General features: G+C 40.5%; 1 pseudogene; it reads left to right on the plus strand.

Moving 5' to 3' along the window:
• LOC137230822 (centrosomal protein of 78 kDa-like) overlaps positions 1–16758 on the plus strand; it is a 58672-nt pseudogene that overhangs the window by 25850 nt on the left and 16064 nt on the right.

Here is a 16758-nt window from a genome sequence, read left to right on the forward strand (position 1 = left end):
AGGGTTGGGTGGCGCAGAAACCAAGGGAGGAGATTTTCAAGACAGAGACATTTGTTTATAAGATGTAACTTACAAGATATAAGATATAACATATCTTATATAAGTTATATCTTATAACAAGTTATAAGATATAACTCGGCTTGGCGGTCACATAGATAAGGATTGAGAAGTAGTCCCGTGGACTTGTCAATGGAGAAATCATCGGGGGCTTCAAGGAGATCAGTTTCATGAGAGTAGTGGGGCAGAAACCAGATCGCAGTGTAGATGGGAGGGGAGCAATGGGGGGGCAAGTCAAGAAATTGATGGCAAAGGGAAAGAAGGGAGGGGTGGATAGAAGGACAGGAGAATAGAATGGAGGAGGGCATTTCCTTGTGGCTCTTTAACTCTGGCTGGGAGGAGCCAACAGAGAAGGAGAGTGTGAAGATGTAGGAAGAGAGGATGGCATCCCGAGCCCAAGGAGGACTGGCCGCTGTCTTCAGCTCCCACCAGCTGGACATTCCCTTTCTCTAGCTTTACACGTAGGCTGTGGAAGTTGCCCCTTGCCTCCTTGGATCAGCTGCCCTTGATTCGTTCATCATTTTCTTATTTCTCAGCACATCTGGGTCATACATTATGTGAAGACAAACAAATCACTACTGATGGTTAAATTTCTTGAAAAATCCCCCAGGCAGGTACCATTTTGGAGAACTACATATTGTTTCTCAAAAAGCCGAAGTAGGGGCTTCCCTGGTGGCGCAGTGGTTGAGAGTCCGCCTGCCGATGCAGGGGACACGGGTTCGTGCCCCGGTCCGGGAAGATCCCACATGCCGCGGAGCGGCTGGGCCTGTGAGCCATGGCCGCTAAGCCTGCGCGTCCGGAGCCTGTGCCCCGTAGCAGGAGGGGCCACAACAGTGAGAGGCCCGCGTACCACACACAAAAAAAAAAAGCCGAATTAGCCCATTTTTCCTCTCTCATTGGGAGAGATTGCTGTTTCTTGGAGAATCCGATGAAGAGGGTGACTCGCACTTAGGAATAATGTTGCTTGAAAAGTGCAAAAGGTGAGGTGGTTTGGCTGTGAGGGGCCTCTGAGGCCTGAGAGATGACAGACTCACAGCTCCCATTTCCCTCTGACCCTGGGCTATGAGCTCATCAAATGAGATGGTAAATAAAGTCACTGACATGGTTTAAATGATAATTTTGTTCTCTTTTTCATTCAGAGCAAATTTAATGGAATTTGTATACAACATATGGATGAAATATCCATACGATGGGGCTTGACTATATCCTCATAATTCCCCTTTCCTTTTCTATATCTGGCCCCTTTAGCTCTGCAGACTTAACCCCACACCATCAATCCACCCAGTCTGTCCGCTGAGCATCTCTTCCTCCTTCGCATCTGGTCGTTGTCGTCACCTTGCTCTCCACTACCGCCTCCTGCAGTAGTTGTTAGGTCCAGGGAGGTTGGTTCACGGTGAGCAAGTAACTGTCAACTCCATGGACAGGTGGAAGTGACTTGGCAGCCGGAATGAGCCCACCCTGAGTTAATTATACCAGTGAGGATCAAGGAGAATGGGGATGCAGCTGGTCTGCAGAGCCCCGGCAGTTCTGAGACACATGCTCCTGGATCCACACGTTGCTCCATATCCAGCCTTGCCTTTCTTTGTTCTCTCTTGATTCCATCCAGGTTTCTGCTCTCCTTGTCCCTTTGGGGAGGGAGGTCAGTACCAGCCCAGGTGTAGTCCCCAAATGCTTCCTGCTTCCAGTCCCTGCGTAGGCTTGTATATCCACTTGCTTGGGTTGCTCTGGCATTCATGATAACAAGTTGAGTGGTTTCTGCCCTAGGCTATCTTTTCTGGCATCCTTCCTTGCTGAAATGTCAGAGGAGGCCATTGAGAGGGCGTGACCACCAGTTGACCTGAGAGCTGGACCCGGGCAATCAGACTCCTCACCCCCTCCCCTGACCTTGGAATGTGCATTCTGCCCACCATTCCCACAGTGGAAACCATTTTCAAGAACGCAGCCTTGAGAGAGTAATGTGTTATTGAGACCATGTGGACAGTATATGTGACTGAACCCTGTTAAGGTCTCTGTGTAAACTCAAGATTCTGGGGGGTGGGTGCTGAGATCTATTCGTCTTTCATCTGACCAAGGCAAACCTTGTAAGCAGGTTCCCTTGCTTGTTAAAACTGCCACTAACTAGTCTAGAGTGGGCTGCCTCTTTCTTCAGTCTCTCGTTGCCCTCTGTGTATAGGGGCCAGTTTTCACACCAGCAGATAATCTTAATCATTTGTTTTCTTCCAAGTATGTACAAATCAAATAATGCTTTTGTGATGAAAATTATACAACATTATACAGAAAACCAAACATATACTTTCTATTACATCTTTGATGTACTAGTTAGTGTTAAATTGACATGTTTTTTCACCCGTGTTCTTTGGACTGTTTTTTTTGTTCATGTCTGTTTTTCTTCAGATGACTTTCTAGTAATTTATACAAATATGTGAATCTGGATAAACTAATATATTTTACTCTCAATTTCAGGTTGCATCCTTTGCTCTCCAACAATCACTGGAGTGCTGTTTTCAATATGTCCACCCAGGGATTCAAAATAACAAAAATGCTTTTGAAAAATAATGTCATAGGTTGACAGAGTGGTTTATAAATTATAGCATACGCTTATGCTCTTAATTCTTCCTCAAAACCCTGCTTATCATGGCTGGAATTGCTGCTACACCTGTGGGGTCAGCTGGGGGCTGGCTGTAGCCAGGCCAGGGGCCTGACTGGGCCACTTGCCTCTTATGCCCCAGCTAGTAACTGGGGCTTGTGCTCATGGGGGTAGCAGGGCTCCAAGAGGGAGAGTAGAAGCATCGTGGGACCTAGCTCTGAACTGGCACACCATCGTTTCTGCTGCCATCTATTGGCCATGGCAAGTCACCTAACTTCAAGGGTGGGGAAATCAACTCTCCCTCTTGATAGGATAAGTTGGAATGTCACATTGCAAAGAGTGAGGACACAAGGAGTCAACCTGGAGCCAATTTTTGCAATTTGGGATGACGCTTGGTGCCTTCCTCAAGGAGGTCGTCCAAAACCATTTTTCAAACATCCCAGGTTCCTATAAATCTCCACCTCTGGTTTGGCGGCCCCTAAAAATTCCCTGTCAGTTTTGGTGAGGGGACACTTGGTGACAGTGTTGTCTTTTGAAATGAGTAGTTCTGTTATCGACATTACATTGCTCCCCATACATTATTTGTAAGGTTTCCCTGTTTGTATGTGCAAAATATTTCTGTGTATATTTTGAGAAATAAATTGTACAGGCCTCTTTTATTCTTTCACACACCCTAGAGATGTTATAGAGGCAGTAAAAGTGTCCAAATTTTTGAGAAATTAGAACAATCAAGAGTTACCTGTATGGAATGCTGTTAGCGATGGCAATTCCCGCTACAGTACCTTTCATCTGAGACACTTAGGGTGTATTAACAGATTAAAAGAGTAAAAGACGCTGATGGAGAGAATTTTCATTATCTTGTGCTCTGAAAACGTGGATTTTCATTGGTTTGAATGGGCCTGAAAATGCATTTTTATTACTAGGGGCATAGAAGCCTCTAGCAGTATTCTTAATAAAGCAAGGTGAGTAAACAATCATCTGATGAGGGTAAATGTACCACACTCCATTTTAAGAAAAATACAATATAAAAGTCTTACCATGGAAGAAAATCTTTATATGATCTTTTTTGTTACATCTTTATTAGAGTATAATTGCTTTACAATGGTGTGTTAGTTTCTGCTTTATAACAAAGTGAATCAGTTATACATATACATATGTTCCCATATCTTTTCCCTCTTGCATCTCCCTCCCTCCCACCCTCCCTATCACACCCCTCTAGGTGGTCACAAAGCACGGAGCTGATCTCCCTGTGCTATGCAGCTGCTTCCTACTAGCTATCTACCTTACATTTAGTAGTGTATATATGTCCATGACTCTCTCTCGCTTTGTCACAGCTTACCCTTCCCCTTCCCCATATCCTCAAGTCCATTCTCTATTAGGTCTGTGTCTTTATTCCTGTCTTGCCCATAGGTTCTTCATGACACTTTTTTTTCTTAAATTCCATATATACATGTTAGCATACGGTATTTGTCTTTCTCTTTCTGACTTACTTCACTCTGTATGACAGATTCTAGGTGCATTCACCTCACTACAAATATCTCAATTTCGTTTCTTTTTATGGCTGAGTAATATTCCATTGTATATATGTGCCACATCTTTTTTATCCATTCATCCGATGATGGACACTTAGGTTGCTTCCATGTCCTGGCTATTGTAAATAGAGCTGCAATGAACATTTTGGTACATGATTCTTTTTGAATTATGGTTTTCTCAGGATATATGCCAAGTAGTGGGATTGCTGGGTCTGGGAAAACTGGACAGTTACATGTAAAAGTATGAAATTAGAACACTCCCTAACACCATACACAAAAATAAACTCAAAATGGATTAAAGACCTAAATGTAAGGCCAGACACTATCAAACTCTTAGAGGAAAACATAGGCAGAACACTCTATGATATAAATCACAGCAAGATCCTTTTTGACCCACCTCCTAGAGAAATGGAAATAAGAATAAACAAATGGGACCTAATGAAACTTGAAAGCTTTTGCACAGCAAAGGAAACCATAAACAAGGCCAAAAGACAATCCTCAGAATGGGAGAAAATATTTGCAAATGAAGCATCTGTGGCCTTTTTAGAACCTAAGCTTCTAGGGCACAGAGAACTTCATCTTGACGTAGGACTGAGCAAATGCATGGAGAGGTTCTCAAAAATAGGCATTAAATTCTAAGTCCAGAAGGGGCCTTGAGATGCCCTCTCTCTACTCCTTGGTAGAACTGTTTTAGCCAGCCCAAGAAAAGATTTTTTTCTTTAAATCTCAAAACTCAGAGATTCCACACTAAGAACTTACTTCTCATATTGCCTTGTGGTCTGCTGTGGGCATCTGTCAAATGGTGTAAACTCTGCGTGGGAACCCTCCAGGCCCACGGTTTGGGCTGCTGTGGTGCCATGCTGTGCTCAGGGGCCTTCTTTGGAGGTCTGGGCTCCAGTGAGCCTTGGTCATGTTCTTTTATGGAACCTTGGGTGCTTGACCACTCTGACCCTCAGTCTCATTTGCAGGTTCTGGGGAGGATTAAATGAGCTCATATGATGTCCAAGTGACTGAGACAGAGTAGGCTCGGGATGAATCTTTGCTTCATTTTAATTAGCTACGGAGAAGAGGGTGACCCTAGGGATGAGCTACGTGGACTCCAGCTTGGTGCCTCTCCAACTTTAATATGGGTATGCCTCTCCTGTGGATCTTGTTAAATGCAGGCTGGTATTCAGTAGTTCTGGGTGGGGCCTGGATTCTGTGCTTGTAACAAGCTCCTAGGTGACGGTGACGCTGAGAGCAAGGGTCCAGCTCCTGCCTTTCCCCCTTCTTTCTGGAAGAGTAGGACGTTGGCTCTCCAGTGGGAGAAAACATCCGCAACATGACTACTAGTAACCAGCTTCCCTCACAGGCAAGGGACCTGTACCACTGCTCCCAACCATTTTGTCTGAGGCGCAGCAAGCCAAAACCTCCAAAGAGGAGGTTTATTCACAAGGCAGCCAAGCGAGGAAGTGACGTGAGAATAGGTCTCAAATCCGCCTCCCCAAAGGGGGTTGGGGTACCTATGGGATAAAGAATAAAGAAGCAGCGCAGTATGAGGCATGGGGAGCATGAGGAAAGTTGATTGGAAAAAGGTGTGCTCATCATTATTCTGAGCTGGCGTAACTAGGCTACAGGGCTCAGCACATTCTCAGGCTGGAGTTTTCGGCCCTCTGATGGCAGAAGGTGGTTCTCTCCAGTCTTAACCAGCTCAGCCTAACTAGACACAGCTGATTCCAAGTTCCTGGACAATACCGGGGCAAACATCTTATTGCTTATGCTACATGTTACTTGGAGGACGTGCAAGTGTTCAAGCTACCTTGATGAGTGAAGACAGGATTTGACTAATCATTACACATGGTTTCACCTCCAGGCCAACAGAAGAGACCTGTAGGCTGAGTCTGGCTCCTGGCACCTGGAATTGGAGGCAGATGGTTTAAAAACGGGCTCTTCCACCCTCTGTGTGATCTTGGGTAGATAGACTATTGAATCTTCCTGTGTCTATTTCTCCACCAGCAGCATGGGGACACTCAGAGTCCCTCTCTTTGGGGGCTGTTATGGGGGTTCAGTGAGATATAGATGCATGCACAGGCACATGGGAGACACCCAGTGTATGTTACCTTCGTGCTTATCTTTATTAGGAGACCAGTATTGTTAGAAGATTTCTGGTTTGGACAACAAATTAGATAGGTGGTCATTACCCCTGTGTGTCACTGAAAGGGGGACATCTGTAGTGTTAAGTTTAAGTGGATTTTTCTCTTGCTCACCATTGGTAGGTTAAAAATCAACCATAGTTTAATTTGCTTCATGTTTATGTCAGTATAGCCTTTTGTCCTCTGGAGTTCAATTTCCTTCTCTTCCTCTCCCTCCTCCCTTCCAACAGTGCCTAATACATAGTAAGTACAATATGCCTCAAGGTGTTTCTAAGCTCTCAGTCACACAATCAATAGAAGCCTCTCCAATATAGACTAGCTGCTCTCTGCACTGAATCCCCTATTACCTTCCTTCTTGGTTTATTGCCTCATTTTGCTCGATTATTTCTATAAATAGCTTAAGATGTAGCACAGGAGGTAAATTTTTCAAATTTCTTTCTGTACAAAATATCTTATTCAGCCTCCGCTTATGACTGATAGTTTCGCTGGATACAAAACCCTAGGGTGAAAATTATGTGCTGGAAAAACGTTGGAGGTATCTTTCTAATGCCTTCCAGCATCCATGGTGCTGATGACAACTATGATAAAGTCAGATTTTAACTTTTTTTTTTTTAGGTGAACAGTATTTTTCTCTCTGGAATGGATGTATCCTCTCAGTATTTTATTCTATTTTATTTTATTTTTTCAGTATTTTAAAACTTCACAATGAAGGGTGCCTAGGTATGAGTCTGTTTTTGTTCATCTTGCTCAAAACTTGAGTAACTATTTTAAATCTGAGGCCTGATGTCTACTTTCAGCTGTGGGGAATTTTCTTGCCCTTTGACAGCTTCCCTCCATTTTTTGTCTGCGTCTGGAGTTTCTAATAGTAACATGTTGGATCTCCCAGATGCAGCCTCTCTAACATAGTTCTATCACATTTTCCATTGTGTCTTTCTTTTTTATATACTGAGAAATTTTTAAATTCCTACTGAATTTATTTCAGCAACCATATTTTCATTTCCAGGAGACCTCTCTTGCTTTCTGACCATTCTCTTTTTAATTAACACCCTAGTCTTATTTTATAGTTGCTAGCTCTTTTTAAACCTCTCTCAGGATACTAATTAGGGTTTTTTTCTTAAATTATTTTGTACCCTAAATTGTCTCTAGTCCTACTAGGATATGTTTTCACTCTTTTTCCCCCTCTCTCATGTTGTAAGCTTTTACTCAAGTATCAGGCAAATGACAGTTATTTTCTATTTAAGAATGAGCGCAGAAAGCTCCCTGAAGTCAACGATTGATTGGTTTCTTATGCAGGAAGAAGCGGGGAGTAACTGTAATAGGATCCCCCCGCCAACACTCTTTTCTAGGGTGTAAAAACTCACATTAACTGCCCTAGTTCTCCCCAGTTTCATTGTTTTCAAAATGAAATCATCTCATTTCAGGAGCGTGAGGGCGCGGCTGGGAGTCCACTCCTCTAAACACAACCCTTCAATGACCTCCCCTATTTCAGTCACACTTTTAACTAACTCCACCCTCTCTCCTACATGCACATCTGAGCATGGGAATATTTCTGCAGGTGGAGCCAGAATCCTCCTCAGTTGCAGGTGGTCCCTGTGCATATTCTAGGTGATGCTTTTCCTCTGTTCTACTGCTTCAGTTTCACTCTCTTCCACTTGTCTCCGTCTTTCAAAACTATGTTGAAATCTCTTGATTGTTGTGGGCTTATATACTTAAACACTTTGATACCATCATTGTAGTGTATTGTCAAAACAGAGAAGAGCTGCAAGGGTTCTCAGTGCATTCTGAATCTGCTATTCTGTGGTCCCAGTGTTTAAACTTCTTGGTCTTCCCCAGTGTCTATCACTGGTTTTAGAAATACAATCTCCTGGTCTCCTTGTGAAGGAAATGAATACAACACATCTAAAGTGACAAGGAATGGGGGTTAGATGCTCTGGGGTCTTGTCGTACTCTGCTACTTACCAATAAACCACTTACGTACTACAAATTGGAGATGCTCATTTACAAAACGAAAGGGGGTAACTCGAACTATAGATTTCTCCTACTCTAACATTTCATAATTTTCTAAGTTCTTTTCTTAAAATTTCTCTATATTATCATTAATTTTACTTAAAAAAATAAAAATTTCTCTTTTGAAAATCAAATAGTAATTTCCATAATCCTACAATAATGGGGTAATTAGTTCTGAAACCTGTCACGTTTCATGCTTCATTAGAAAAGAAAATCATATTGAATAATTTTAAAATATTAAACATGGACTTTGTAGCACAAAGACAAGGTCCCCCCAAATGGTGTTCCCTTATTTACTAGAAATGTTCAGCTCTGCTTTAAAGTTGAAATAAAATAAATATATTATTTTTGAGGTGCAAAAATTTCTTATGAAAATCAATTTTTCTTTTCTGTCCATACAAACAAAAGTATGGAATGACATTAGAGGTCAGGTTTATTTGGTAATGTAATGTAGCTTCTTGATATTTTTTATTTTCGGAAAGGAGAATATCAATATCAAAACTTTTTTCAACTTTTATTTAAAATGAGGCCCTATTTTCCTCTTATAAAAAGAGAGTTCAACTAGAACTGTCAATTTTCTCATCTGTAAAACAAGAGCACTGAATCAGCTGACTATATTCATTCAGAACTCAATTTCTTTACCTTATGATCACTAAGGTTCTCCCTAAATCTAATATACTAAGGTTCTAAGGAAAGGAAAATATATTATTACCGACATGTTTTGATTTTTATTTCTTAGAGTTCAAATGTCCACCATTCACCTTGGTCTAAGCTTAAGGAACCATTCAACGGGATACAATGCAGATGGAAGGAGAAAACAGAACCCTCACACAAGCTGTGCAGGTTTTCAATCAGGCTTCCATTTGAAAAATAATCTTCTCTATAGCTTTAAAGTGATACCTTTGTGCCGGCAATGCTTCTTGTTTCAAACTGATTTTCTCTGGCTCTTCCTGAACACTTTCTGAGGAATCATCGACCTCTTTGATTTCTGAGGAGGAAGGACTCTCTACTGTCACAGTCACAGGAAATTCAGGTGGACCTGAGTGTCTCAAGAAGAAGATAGGAAACCACAGAGTTGTTACACTAAAGTGCAAAGAAAGAAGACAAGATTGTACAAAAGATAACACAAGCCAGATACCAAATATCCAAATATTAGAGGACGTTTAACAAAAGTGATCTGAGGTATCATTATTTATAAATGTCTCTCACTGCTCCTTAGTCTAAAACAGGCAATGACTAAGTAAAATTACAGCAACTTATTTATGCTATGGTCTACTGTACAGACCTCTGTTGTACATGGTTAGGATTAGTAATGGGAATTGCCCATATTATTTTATGAAGTTTCTTTCACAGAAGCCAAGTGAAGATCCAAGGTAAACATTTTTTCTCAGATCAACTTTATACTGCAAATGAAAAATTTACTTTTCACCATCAGACAAAAACAGTCTGGAAGAAAATGTAGTTTTTCGGAGGAAAATACATCAGTAAAGGGACTGATGAATAAGCAGAAAGTCAACATATCTAAGCTGTGAATAATAGACGTTAGAATTTTTAAAAATAAATAACATACACATACACAACTAAAACTGACCCATCAAAAATTTCATCTTCTCATCACCCTTAAACCAAAACTAGGGTAACAGTAATACAATTCTCCCGTCAAGCTTCACTGCCACTGCAATGTTGTTCCATAGGACATTTCCAGACATTTAAAACCTGGCCTGGCCACAACCCCATAAAAGTCTACAGATCATAAAGAAGTGCGCTGGGATTATATAACCACGCAGAAGACAAGTCACTAGGACATCATTTTGACAACAAACAGCAAACCCTGCAGCAAGGGAAATTCTAGCCGGAGAACGAGGCGCACACCCCTCCCTCTGGGCATGCAAGGGCAGGACTGACACCCAAGATGCTCTTCTCTGAATCTCAGCAGTGGTGCCTTTCACAGAGCAACTATGCAGTCTCCCAAAACCATTGCGGGGCTTCCCTGGTGGCGCAGTGGTTGGGAATCCGCCTGCTAGTGCAGGGGACACGGATTCGTGCCCTGGTCCGGGGGGATCCCACATGCCGCGGAGTTGCTGGGCCCGTGCGCCACAGCTGCTGAGCCTGAGCTCTAGGGCTTTCGGGCCACAGCTACTGAAGCCCGCGTGCCTGGAGCCCGTGTTCCGCGGCAGGAGGCCACGGCAGTGAGAAGCCTGCACACAGCAACGAAGACCCAACGCAGCCATAAATAAATTAATTAATTTTTTAAAAAGTCAAATTAATATGGGATTTGTTACTCTTCTAAATAATAAAGAACACTGACAAGAAATATCACAGTGCTGATTGCTATTATCATCTTTTCACTTTCCATTATAGTTGTTTATATTATTTTCATGGGATTTCACTGAAGTTATCAAGGTTTTTTAATAGTCAAATTAAAAAACAAAATCCCTTGAAATGCCAATACAAAGAAAAATGAGTCAGAACATGAAAAATGTTTTAGACAAGTTGACAACATACATTCTTTGCTCATTTCTCTTTTTGAGACAAGTTCCATCTTATTCACAGCCACATGTACAAACACTGAATAAAATACAACTCCATCACTCTATGGTGATCAAAAAGAAAAGACAAGCTGGTTCCAGAAAATTCCTCTATTTATTCCTAGTATCTTGTTGCATCTGGCAAAAAAAGCATTTTGAAATATTCTCTAAATTTTGTATTTTATTTTATAATAATTTGCTTGTTTATCTCAATCTAAATATTAAAAATGCATGAGTAACATTTGGCTTTTGACTATCCCTATCTATTTCCTTTGCCTCCTATGCTGATCTTTTAGGATATACTGCACATACCACTCTCATACTCCCCAGAATCTACAGCCTCATACACATGCAAAATAGCTTGTGGGGATGTGTTAACATACACTTGGTTGAGGCAGGAAGGCTGTAGAATACATAGTTTTTACACCTCAACATTTTAAGTGTTTTTGGAAAGTAACCCTAGTTTGAGTGCAAGTTCCATCGATCTATCAAATGCATTTCAGGTATACCTAGGTATGTCCAGTAAAATGGTAAGGCTATATTACTGGGACTACTTACAAGAGCAAGTGAAAAGAAATCAGTGAAAGAATGTATTAAAACCAAGAGTCACATATAATAGGTCAATCAAATAGAATGGGGATCCCAGAAACATATCGACACATATAAGGACAACTGACTTTTCAACAGAGGTGCAAAGCCAATTTAGAGGAGAAAGGATAGTCTTCTTGACAAATGGTGCTGGAAGCATGTAGTACACGGATATTGTGCCTAGATAGCCATATGCAAAAGTATGAACTTTGATCCCTACTTCACACCATATAAAGAATTAACTAAATATAGATCAAAACATAAATCTCTAAAACTTGGACAAAATTTTTTGACCTTGGCTTAAGCAAAGATTTCCTAGAGATGACATCAAAAACAAGATCCATAAAAGAAAAAAAGTGATAAATTGGGTTTCATCATTGGAAGCCATTATTAATAAAAGAAAAGCCACAGGTTGGAAGAAAATATTTACAAGTTATATACCTGAAAAGACTTGTGTCTATAACACATATAGAACTCTCAAAACTCAGTAATTAGAAAATTTAAAAAAATTAACAACATGGGTAAAAATATTTAAAAAGAGATCCTGCCAAGGAGGTGTATGGATGCAAATAAGTACATGAAGTTCCTCAATGTAATCCATTATTAGGTAAATGATAATTAAAGCCGCAGGAGATACCACTACACAACTATTGAATGGCTAAAATTAGAAAAGTCCAACCACACCAAGTATTGGTGAGGCAGTGTAGGAACTGGAAGTCTTTTACACTGCTAGTGGGAAGGAAAATGGTACAGTCACTTCAGAAAACAGTTTGGCTGTTTCTTTATAAGTTGAACATACACCGACCGTATGATCCAGCCTTTCTGCACCTAGATATTTATGCAAGAAGAATGAAAGCATATGTTCATACAAAGACTTGTACATGGATCATCATAGCATGTTTATTTTTAATAGACAGAATTGTAACAACCTCGAGCACCCATCAACAGGCGAATGAATAAACATACTGTGGTATACTCATACAGTGAAACACTACTAAGCAAAACGAAGTAATAAACTATTGATACCCACAGAAATATGAATTACTCTCAAAATAATTACGTTGAGTGAAAGAAGCCAGACAAAAGAGTCCTCACTGTGTGAATCCATTTATATAAATTTCTAGAAAGATGCAAACACATCTATAACTATAGAAAGCATATCAGTGGTCACCTGGGTATGTGGAGGGGTTGAATGTGAGGGGAAAAGAAGGGGCTTTATGAATGAGGCATAAAAACACTTGCAAGTGATGGATATGTTCCTTTTCTTTATTGTGTTGGCAGTTCTATGGGTATATGCATATTTCAGAACTTAAGTTGTGTTCTTTAAGTATGTGCAGTTTACTGTGTGTCAGTTATATTTTAAGAGAGACGTTATTAAAAGGCTAAGAACAGACGTTTGTCTCAACAAATAAATGTAGCAAAGAACAGAAAAGTCAAGTACAGTATGATATCTGTCCGTTGAATTTTATTTCCCTCAAAAAATATATCCCAGTTCTTAAAAGAGATGGGATTCAATAAAAGGTAAAAAAACCCAGCAAAGCCATCAGCAGGGTGAGCTCCAGCCAATTTTCAATTGTGAGACACTAGGTAGACGGTGCAGACATGCTAGGATGTTTGTTCTTCCTGCCCAATATTTTAGAGAGGATATTAAACACCCCCATTAAATGCCTGCAAGTGATGGCCAGAGAGGAGTTTGGAGAATGATGGCTGTGATCTTTAATATGGTTGTGCCTTTGTAAAGAGTCTCACTCAGAATTTCCAGGGTAATTTTGGAGTCAACTTTTTTTTGTTTTTTGGATGATATATATGTCTAACTCACCTCAAGAATATATCCACGTACACTTAAAGTTAGGCACCAACTGGTGCAAATTTCTGTGGTAATTTCCTGACCTAACCTTTTAGTTTCTTTTTGTTCCTTGATTGTAGTTAAGCTTCATCTTGCCTCAGGGCCGTTGTATTTGCTGTCCCCATGTTTTGGAAATATTATTTCCAGAAAATTTTTCCATAAGTGATTCCTTTCTATTCTTTGGCATTCATCTCTTAAAGATATTTTTTCCTTGATTGTCCTGCTAGCCTAACTTAGTCCCAATTTATCAGATTACCTTACTTCTTTCACAGAAAAATAATAAAAACAAATATTATCTTTGGTGTCTCTTTGTATTTAGATGAACTTCTTCCAGAAGAACTGAAGCCCCACAGTGACAGAGGTTGTTACCTTTCTTATCCCTTATTCTGTGTCTTAGAACTGTGTCTGGCATGTAGTAATCACTCAAGGTCTGTTGATTGTGTAAAGAATATATGAGTAGATGAACAGATTTGGAGTTATTTGAGGTCGCTCTTAATGATGGCTGGTGTTGGTGATTAAATTAAAATTGTAGGTTTTAGAGTTGGAAGTGATGTTGCTGAGCCTCACAGCTACGGCAAAACTCTGCTTACTGTAGCATCCCTGACAGAAGATCAAGTCTGAGCTTGAATAACTGTATATGAAAGACCCTAACCAGGGCACCCTCCTAGCTTTCTTCCAGCAGATCACAACCTTCCATGGGAGTTTGCTCCCTATTATTCAGCTGTAATTAGGAGAAAATGGTTTGATTTACCCAGAATCATCTTCTCTCAGTCTCCTTGTTTTAGTTCCTAGAGAATAGACAGGACAAAGTTTCCTCTAAATTACATCCTTTGGGTTTGCATTCCTTCTTGTAACAAAATAAGCACCATGCTATGGCAAAATTCCCCTTGACTGTCTGCCACTTGTTGCTACATTCCTTGTTAGTGTTTAGAAATAATTTGTCTTAATGTTCCACATTATAATTGATGGAATACAGAAATAAAAGAGATCTCGGGGTTATGTCAGAAGCAATCAGACAGATATTTTAACTTACCCTTTTAATGTATTTCATGCTAACACTGTGAGGAATTGAGCAGTATAGTCACCACGTTATTGCCATTGCTGAAAAAATGTATTCATGGTGAAATTTATGTTAACTTTGAAAGCTTTAGCTCATGGAGGAATTGTAAGCTACATCTTAGAGCTCTGAGCATTTCTCAAAAAGTTGTGATACCAAACACCTCTGCCTTTTCTTGTATTTCTGTTATGTTCAACTACTTCACAAAAAGCATTCGTCATATTCCTGAAATAATGATGGGCTTAGTTGAGATTCTTTTGGGTCCTAAGTGACCAACATGTGTGCATAATAGTGTCGAGTTACACAGAGCCTGGATGTTTGGCTACAGACTGAAAGCCTCATGGAGTCGTTTTTTCACATCTGTTCACAAGTGTGTATGAATGGGAGAAAACCAAAGTTCTCGTTTGCTCGAACAAGGGGAGCCACACTCCTTTTACTTTTGCTGTGACAAACAAGTAAAGACGTGTAAAATATCTGAAAGAGCCTCTTAGGGTTTGGTAGAACAAGCCTCTTAGGGGTTGGTAGAACGCTTAAGTGGGATGTAGAGAATATACAAGAAAAAGAAAAGCAAGTGAGTACTGCTGGCAAACATTTTCAAGGACAGCTAACAAAATAATAATAGTAGTAACAACAAGAGTAAGATTGATTTTAAAAGACTGAAGAGTGGCATGGATTCCTAACCACTCTACATGTATTAACTCCAGGCCACAGCTCTGTAAAATGGGTGAGGTTATTAACCCCTTGTTTTTCAAAGAGGAAGTGAAACACAAAGAAGTAACACTCCTGAAGTCCCACCACTAATAAGTGGTGGAGCTGGGGAAAAAAGATACAGGCAAATTAATTTTAGAGTTAGTGCTCTTAACCAGTAGGTTATGTACCACAGGTAATATTTGCACATTTTGAAATCACTTTACAAATACTATTTTTACCCCTAAAGTACACAGGGAATACCCAGGGAAATTGGCATTATAATTATTTTTATATCTTTGCAATAATCTGTTAACTTTTGGCAGTTCAGTATCCTTCCCCAACTTCTTAAAAATTCAGCCGACAATCCAAAAAATAAGGGCTAGTGAAAATAAATGTCTTGTAAATCCAGTTCAAGAGAGCCACTAAAAACTAAGGCCCCCAAGGATGTAAAAGAGAAAGCAAGGGCTTCCCTGGTGTCGCGGTCATTGGGGGTCCACCTGCCAATGCAGGGGACGCGGGTTCGTGCCCCGGTCCGGGAGGATCCCACGTGCCGCGGAGCGGCTGGTCCGTGAGCCATGGCCGCTGGGCCTGCACGTCTGGAGCCTGTGCTCCGCAATGGGAGAGGCCGCAGCGGTGGGAGGCCCGCGTACCGCCAAAAAAAAAAAAAAAGAAAGCAAAAGAAGAGACAAGAAGCCCAAACCCTATGATTAAGCTCCACGTTGTTAGGTAAAGGGACATTTAATTAATGCTTCTTTAATACCTTGTGCACAGAGGCATGGCTCTACAGAAGCCAAGGAGTCTCCCTTTCATCACTGATTCATGGTATGCTTCTGGCAGGGTCACTTCCTTCTTTGAGCCTCAAAGCTTTTCATCAGTACAGTGAGGGAATTGGAACAAGGTTAGCTCTCACTACCCAGCTCTCATGTTCTCTGTGAGTCTAGGTTAATGCCGAATGTCTTTAACATGACAGATTATTTTTTTCTTAACCATTTCTCTTCTCCTGATTTTTACGAAATTTCTAATTCATAGTAGAATAGTAGAAAAGAAAAAATACCACACTGAAAAGTAACTGATACACTAACTTTCCATTCTCATTTCACTGCCAATTCAGCCAAAAGCCTTCTGTAGAATTCTGATGCAGACCATGAACACACACTGTAAGTGTTCCAAAGTCTTTTCCATATTTCGTAGTCCTGTGATTTCCATTGGCAGAACTATCTTGGACTGTCATCTGAAAAATCTATCAAAAAGAAATTAGTAATAGGAACTCATATCAAAGGTATTGGAGAAAGAAATCCTTGAACTTATCTTACTGTGTGAACCTTCACCCATGTACAAAATCAACAAGAAAGGTTAAACTTTAAAGGCAACATATTCCCATGAATAGAAGGGAGAACATAACACAAATAATATACAATGCTAATATTATGTACATACACATATATACAAGTGGTCTTGAAATATATTCCCAGATATTAATTGGATTAAAGTTTGGGGCAATAAAGCATTTTTTCTCATAGAGAACATTATTCTTTAAGGCACATATAGAGACACATATCTGCCCTGCTGGCCTCTCACAGTTTTAGTTGATTCCAGTCATGTCCCCAGTTCATTTCCCCATATATTTATTCTTGGATTAATGATTTTTTTTTTTTTTTTTGCGGTACGCGGGCCTCTCACTGTTGCGGCCTCTCCCGTTGCGGAGCACAGGCTCCGGACGCACAGGCCCAGCGG

This window comes from Pseudorca crassidens, chromosome 9, assembly GCF_039906515.1.
Source record: "Pseudorca crassidens isolate mPseCra1 chromosome 9, mPseCra1.hap1, whole genome shotgun sequence".
Lineage (NCBI taxonomy): Eukaryota > Metazoa > Chordata > Mammalia > Artiodactyla > Delphinidae > Pseudorca > Pseudorca crassidens.